A 6,000-nucleotide genomic window follows, 5' to 3' on the forward strand; every position below is an offset into this window, starting at 1 on the left:
AGATAATGCCTTTGCTTTGAAGAAAGTTCTGGAATTCAGTAGACATGTACGCTCCTCTAGAGTCAGAGTGTAGTACTATAACGTGAGCAGAGAATTATGTTTCAATAAGTGCAAGAAACCTCTTAAAAATGACAAAAACTTCAGACTTAGCCCGTAAGAAGTAGACCCAGATAAATCGACTAAAATCATCAATAAAGGTGACAAAGTACTTATATTGTGCATGCGAGACAACAGGAGCAATTCCCCAGACATCACTATGAATAAGGTCAAAGCAGTGGGAGGCATGCGAGGCATGATGAGGAAATGGTAAAACTTTACTTTCGCCAAGTTTGCATGATGAACAGTCAAAATAAGTAATAAGAGAAGTGCAGTCTTGACTGCCTAATAAACCAGATTTAAATAATGTACGAAGGACATCTGAGTTTGGGTGGCCTAGACGTCTATGCCACATCTTAGTGCCACATCCAACAACATTAAATGCAAAGGAAAGTACATGAGAACGTGGAATAAAGGTGGATAGAAAGACTTTTAAGTGGAAATAGCCTACCCACTTTAGGCCCCTTCATGATCACCTTCCCCAACGCTTGATCCTGCACAACACAGCCAAAGTGAGAAAACTAAACAGTACATTCTTTATCAACCAGTTGACCAACAGACATAAGGTTTATCGATAGGTCAGGAGACACAAAGACATCGGCTAAAGAAGGGGAGAGATCACCAACAACACTGATAGGCAGAGAGTTGCCATCAGCAGTGTTGATGTGCAGGTTTCCATCATACTTTCTTACGTTAGAAAAAGACACTACATTGTTGGTCATGTGGTAAGAGGCACCATAATCAAAATACCATGGTTGAGTAGAAATTTTCTGCTTACCTGAGATACCAAAAGTAGAAAAAGAAGATATGATCATTTGTTGTACCATTTTAGGACTGAGAGTGGTCGAACTTGCAGGTGCTGGAGGAACCAAAATTGTAGTGACTGGGATGGCAGTCGACAATGCTGCAGAACTAGAAGTACCAGTGGAGGCATGATAAGTTGTATTCTTCTTCTTTTCAGGACGAGTAGGGCAAGCTGCAATGAGATGACCTGACTTCTTGCAGTAGTTACAGGACTTCTATGGGCATTCCCAAGAAAAGTGACCATATGTCTTGTAGTGGAAGCACTGAACAAAATCATATCCCGACCCTTATTTTTTCCTTGTGCTACATAAGCCATAGGAGCCAAGATATCAGCCTGGACTCGATGTTCCATGTCAGCCTGAGTAGCAATGCGCTGCTCCTCCCTAAGAAGTTCACTCAAACAGGCATCCAGTGACGACACTGGATGACGATTCATCAGATGTGATCGAACAATCTCAAATTCAGGATGGAGTTTCATCAAGAATTGATCCCTTTTATTGGTTTCATGTACGGCTTGCACTGCAGTGAGAGTAGCAACAAGGACATTTTCAAAAACAATATCAGTATAATCAGCCTATAGATTTTGGAAGCCTGAAAAATATTCTTCAAAGGAACGACTTCCTTGCGTGAAATTTGCCATTTCATATTCGACTTGAAATCGATAGGATGTGTTGTTTTGATGATAAACCTTGTGGAGGTAATGCCACATATCTGTTGTAGTTTTATAGGGCCTTAGATTAAGGAATAGATGAGGCTCAATGGATCCAAGTATCCAGGTCATAACTCTAGCATCCATGGTGGTCCATTTTGACAACGCTTTAGCATCGCGGGGTGCCGGATCACTCCCATCAATATGACCCCATAAATCTTTTTCCATGACAAATATTCGGAACTGAAATGGCCATGCACTGTAGTTCTTACCTGTAAACCGAATAAGAGAGAAATCTAACTTGTCTATTGACATGATAAGATTGAATTTTTTTTGAGATTTTCGGAAATACCACCCCACTAAAAAATCCAAATTTAACCCTACGACGGCCAACAAAATTCCAGATCTACCTCCACAATTTCAAAACTTCCAGATCTGCCACCACATTTTCAAAATTTCTAGATCTGCTCCCACTCTTTCATAAATGCCAGATCTGCCCCAACGATATCAGAAATTCTAGATCTACTCCCACAGCTTCAAAAATTCCAGATCTGCCCCCACAGCTTCAAAAATTCCAGATCTGCCCCTACAATGTAAAAAATTCCAGATCTGTGCCCACGTTTTCAAAATTTCCAGATCTGCCCCCATGGTTTCTGAAAATTATAGAAACTACCTCATGCAAATATTTTCATTCCAAAGCTTACGTAAGCAGTATCAGCCGAGGTCGGAAAAAAAACCCACCCGTCCATTCTCTCGGCGAGAATCTCTCCTTGGAGCTCGGACAGAGATTTCCGACCACTCCTCTGAGCTCGGACGGTGTTTTCCGACCACCCCCGAGAGCTCTACCGAATTCTGAGTCATCGGACAGCGGCTCGTCGAACAGAGGTTCTTCGGGCGGAAACTCTTCGGATGGAGATGGCTCGATCACTCTTTAGATGGAGCAAGCTCTGATACCATGTCACCGAAGATTTCCGACGGTGAACCAAGGCCGACAGATCAGCCAAGGCCAGAGTTCACGCTCTGGTCTTCACGGGGACGAAATGCATCGGACGGAGGCTGACGGCACAGCAAGAGCTCACAACTCTTACGACGGTGGATGAAACCACCACCCCCTCACAGGACTAATGGGACAGTCCAGACGGAGAGCATTGCTCTCTCTGGTCTCTCGGCAAAGACGACGATGTTGAGGAAGGGAAAGAGACTTTCTGAAATCTTCTCGTCTTTCTCTCATTTCATTATCTATTTAAACTTAGATTTTAGGGTAATATTACAAACCAGCCCATGGGCCCAATACAATGCCACCCATCCTATTAAGCCTAATTTAATTGCCCTATGTACATAACCCAAATTATACAATTATTATGAACATAAATTCTATCTAATATACATTTCAAGATATCGTAACATACAACAGAAACTTGCTAATAAAAACCGACAAGATAAAAACTCATCAACATACTGGAATTCAACAGATAATAAGAGAATCAATAACTCTAACTTATGCTGATTCACCAGTTTGATAAAGACAGCAAGAGCATCAATTAATGACAATATCAACCATGAATAGATGCCATGGTCATAAGCACAATATCAGCAGCATGATACCAGTGACTTGGCAGCAGTAATGTCACCAGCATATTCACCAATTAGATGACCACAAAAAAAAAAAAAAAAAAAAAAAAAAAAAAAAAAAAAACAGTGATATGTTTCAGCAATAAATCAAAGCAGGCTTCTTAAACCCATTGTTGATTAGAGCAGCCGACTCACCAACTAGATAAAACAAAACAAGAGCCGCAACGTCACCCATTTATCTCAGAACCGTGTAAGATTCAATTAAAACACCAGGAATGTACATGTGTGGCAATCAGACTAAGTGTTAGAGGAGTTGCAGCAACGTGTGTTGGAATTAAGGAGAGTTGAGAAGGCAGTAATTGCTGCTCTTATCAAAGCAGGTGACACTCGACAGCACTTTGGTTTTTGAGTTTTCCTTGACATGGTGAGCATAATATAAACCTCCGCTGATGAGATAATTCAAATCAAAATCTGCTTCTCCAACGGCTAGTCTCAAAAGCTATTGCAAACTAGAGGAAGCTAATTGATAAGAAGACACTGTTGCTGCAAACAGAGAAGAGATCGATGCTGATCTTCAATCAGCAACGTGCCATAGATGTGTAATCTGCAGAATTTCATTACGAAAGGTTGCTGCCATAATAGATGTTTGAGAGAAGAGTAATGTCTTCCTTATGCTACTCAGAAGATAATCTTTGTTGCCGGTATACTCAGAATAGAGAAACCAGAGAGAGCAACCTCTCAAGCAGAGCCAATCATATCTCAGCAGCCACAACAGCTACTGTTAATCCATATGTTCAGCCTTGTCAATATCAACAAAAGTTAATAACCGTAGACAATGAATTGAATCCTGTAATAATCTCCAAAAGATGAGAGGAACTCTAAAAACCAAAAAAAAAACACATAGAAGAATCCCAACAAACAAGCACGATATCAATCCCTCAATGACTCCAACCAAGAATCATGGGAAAAAGCGAGAGAATTCTGAATTCTGAAGCCAGAATCTTGCGGCGTGATTTCCGGATTTACAGCAACAACAACGTGAAACGTTGCCTGGCTTTGCTTGATCTCTTGTGACTAAAAAAGAAATTTTCCAAACATAACCTTTCCATGTTTATCACTTCCAAATATAAACATTCCAAACTTTCTAAACAACAACGTGTAGATTATTACAGGTCCACACAGAAAAACATAACCTTTCAATATTTAACTTTACAATGTCTATTCTCCATCAATGGGAGCCTTTATCCCGAGATAACTTCATCGAGCCGGGAATTTCAAACAAAGACATAACCAACCTTTCTGAATAGAAGGGCTCATCAAGAGAAGGCAACAAAATGGGTGGAGGTGGTGAGGAAAAATCAAAGAGGATTAAGAATTAAAGAGATATTTTCCCACCTTGAATTTGTTGTGTCTTTCAGGTGTAAGTATCTACAGGTCCTTCCTTTCCAATGAACTGAGCCAGATCAGTTAACATAATTGAAATTCTGCCAATAGATTAACAACACTCGAAAAAAACCATGAAATTGCTAGAGAGATGATGAATTTTCAATCAGATCAAGACGGAAAAGGTTTTGATCCACCGGTAAATTGGAATACTGAAAATCAATTGTCACTCTGATACCATGTTGATTTTTAGGATTCCATAGGTATAAGGTTAAGCAAAGGAGAAAAGGAAGAAGAGAGAAGAAAGAAGAGAGAAGAGAGGAGAATGGTACACATCCAAGAGAGAAAAGAGAGAAGAGAATACATGAGGAAAAAAGGAGGAAAGAAATTAGGGTCTTGGACTTAGCTAGACCCTCCCCCTTAAGTTGTTTTTATTGATATTAAAGTACTAATATTACAAGAATACCCTTCACCATGGTAAGAGAGAATAAGAGACATAAATCATAAACTAATTACATCAGTGCCACCCTAATGAAATCATATCTTCCAACAAATTGGATGTCAAAAATATTTTTTGAATGGGGACATAAAAGAAGAGATATATATGCATAAACAACCTGATTTTGTGGTTGAGGGGGAGTCTGTATGAAAATTGAGAAAGTCTCTATATCGGCTTAAACCGTCTTCTCGGGCTTGGTTTGACAAATTTAGTCAAACAATGATACGGTTTGGATTCAGTAGGTGTTGAATAGATCATTATGTCTTTATCAAGAATACCTTAAAGGAAAAATTATTACTAGCAGTTTATGTGGATGATATTGTTTTAACTGGTAGTGATACAGACAACATAAAAGAAATCAAGGAAAAGATATGCCAAGAATTTAAAACTAAGGATCTGGGACTTCTAAAATATTTTATGGGAATTGAGGTATTCCACTCAAAGAATGGGATTATATTATCTCAAATAAAGTATGTCTTGGATCTACTAGAAGACATAAGGATGATGGGAAGTCAACCTGCAAATACTCCTAGGGATGCTAATGTAAAGCTATGTGCAAGCTTTGGAGAATATGTTGATATAGGTAAATGTCAGAGGCTTGTGAGAAAACTTATTTACCTCACGATGACCAAACCAGATATATCATATTTAGTAAGTGTGGTGAGTCAGTATATGCACAAACCACAACTTACCCATTGGCAAACCTTGGAGAGAATACTAAGATATTTAAAAGGATCTCCAAGAAAAAGGGTTTCTCTATAAGAATCATGGCCACTACAACATAAGCGGTTTCTCATATGCATATTGGTCTAGATCACTAATGATAGGATGTCCACTTCAAGGTATTGTACCTTAGTTCGAGGTAACTTGGTTACATGGAGTAGTAAGAAGTAGAATGTTGTTGCAAGGTCCAATGCAGAAGCAGAGTATAGACTTATGGCCCACACAGTCAGTGAGATTCTATGGAACAAATCCTTTTTTATTGAATTGGGATTAT

This window comes from Aristolochia californica, unplaced genomic scaffold (genome assembly GCF_029961685.1).
Source record: "Aristolochia californica isolate CCGP_79_NKW_82.1479 unplaced genomic scaffold, dmAriCali1.0.hap1 SCAF_10, whole genome shotgun sequence".
In the NCBI taxonomy this organism is placed as follows: domain Eukaryota; kingdom Viridiplantae; phylum Streptophyta; class Magnoliopsida; order Piperales; family Aristolochiaceae; genus Aristolochia; species Aristolochia californica.